The sequence below is a fragment of the Egretta garzetta genome, unplaced genomic scaffold (assembly GCF_000687185.1).
Source record: "Egretta garzetta isolate BGI_Z169 unplaced genomic scaffold, ASM68718v1 scaffold211, whole genome shotgun sequence".
Classification (NCBI taxonomy): domain Eukaryota; kingdom Metazoa; phylum Chordata; class Aves; order Pelecaniformes; family Ardeidae; genus Egretta; species Egretta garzetta.
The window spans coordinates 1066008-1068230 of record NW_009258673.1 but is presented as its reverse complement, the minus strand read 5'-3'; positions in this window follow the sequence as shown (position 1 = coordinate 1068230).

Below are 2223 nucleotides of genomic sequence, written 5' to 3'. Positions count from 1 at the left end.
AGCACAGGGGGGGAAGCTGCATCTCCCACTTCCAGGAAGGGAGGCTCCGCAAGGAAAACGCATTGATAAAAAGAAGAACGAAATCAGCTTTGTTCACGTTGCGAATCTCCCATTGTTCCTGCTGCGGCCGTCAGCCCTCGCTGGAGAAAGTATTTCCTCAGCGATAAATCTCCCGGGCTCCTCGCAGCCCTCGCCTTGGCACTGGACCCTCCTTGGGTTGTTTTGAAAGAAAAAGCAGCTTTTGCCACGGGCCCCCCCAGGGGGTGTGCTGGGACACTTGTGGTGGGATTTTGGGGGACAAGGGCCCTCCTGGGTGTGGGGAAGGGGGTCTGCCCATCCCGGGGGTCTCTGGCCCATGTCCCCAGCCAGAGCTGCCCCAGGGGACCTGCACTGCTGCTCCCAAAAGCTTCGCTCCGCTCCCATCCCGCAGAGCCTGCATCCTCCCTGCCAGCACGGCGCAACCCAGTGCGGGCCCAGGGAAGGCAAATCTGACCGGGGCCACGCCAATCCCAGTGCCAAAACACGGAGCTTGTGGTGGCCAAGCGCTTGAAATACAGGAGTCAGGCTGATTGTCGTACAAGAAAAATAGATCAGTTTTCCAAGAAAACAGAGGCGAGCTGATCTGATTTTCACCAGCATCTTCAGCCGCCTTTCGGGAAGCCCCAGCCCGCTCCTCATTCCTGCACTCTGCTTTACAAACCACTTAATTCTTTGTTGCTTTGGAAACCCTCACAAAGACCCTCTGCATCCCCCAAAATAACGAGCAACAGATGCTGCTTTGACCTCAGCAACTTCCTGGAAACGTACATTTGTCAAAATAAAAATAAAAAGATTAATGTGAGGAAGGCTCTTAAATTATAAGGAAATAGCAGACAGAGACACCGGCCGCGCACGCCTGCCGTCGGTAACGGCCAAGCCCTCGGACAGCGGAGAAACCCGGGACTGGCCAGGGAGGGGGCTGTGGGACCAGGGGTCCCTGCGCCCTGGGGGGTCCCCATGGCCCTGGGGAGCAGCGAGGGGCTGCAGCCGGCACGGGGGCAGCCATTGGCTGAGCTGGCACCGCAGGGTCCCTGCCCGCCGGGGGCTTCTGCCCGGCCCCACTCACCGTGCCTGGAGGGGCTCGGGTTCAGGAGCACCAAGCCACGGTCTTGCTTCAAGTCAGGTTTGCAGAACAGTTTGCGAATCGATATGAAAACAAACGCTTTTGGTGTGAAACCTACCCCTGAGCAACCCTCAGCACCAGAAGGGCCGCAGTCTGGAAATGCCGCCCGCAGCGCGAGTTACACCGGGTACAGGCTCAGTTCTCATCCCTCCCATATTTCTTGGTTTATGGGAGTAACTGGTCTCTTCTACAGAGTTTTAAACCCCTTTTGCACAGCCCGTAGGGGAAGGAGAGATGCAGACAACAGGCAACCAGGAACTTTTTGCCTTTTGGTGCTTGAATGCCAGCGGGTTTCATCCTCACCCTCTGGCTGCAGCCCCTGGCACATCCCAGGGGACGGGGCTCGTGCATAGGCACAAGTGCTTGCCAACAGCACGCGCGATGCTCGCCAACGAGCAAGGGCTCCTGCCAGGGCTTGTGACACCCGCTGGTGAGTGATGCAGCCCAGCCCAGCCCAACCCATGGCACAGCACAGCCCACCCCCACGCAGCCCCGAACCCGCAGCACTCACCAGAGCTGCAGGGGGGGGGGCTCCACGGGCTCCATGCAGGTGAAGCCCCTTTTCCCTCCCAGCTTTATAGGATCAGCCAGAAATGAGCTGCTGGGAAGGGCTTCTCCTTATCCTGGTGTGAGGTGGGCTGGGTGGTCCTGGGCGTTTGGTGCACCTGGAGCAGGAGGGCCATGGGCACATTTGGCATCCCCATCCCCATCCTCATCCTCATTCCCATCCCAGCCATCTCCTGGTTGCACCCAGCTTTCTGCTGCTGCGTGACCAGACCTGAGGGTGGGACCTGAGGGACATCCCTCCCGTGAGGGTGTTTTCTCCCTGACCAGTGTCCAGGCTGGGGGTGCACCCATCTTGGTGCACGGCTGCAGCACCCCGGGTTGATGCAGGATGGTGAGCAGCAGGACACTGTGCTGGGGGACTGTCCCCCCTGCCCGTGCTGGGGACGTAGCGGTGGCACGGGGGTCGGCACAGCCCGGCTGCTCCCGGTGGGTTTTGCAGGGTGCTGCTGCACCGGGAATGCAAATCCTGACCCGGGCTGGGCTGGGGGCTCTGC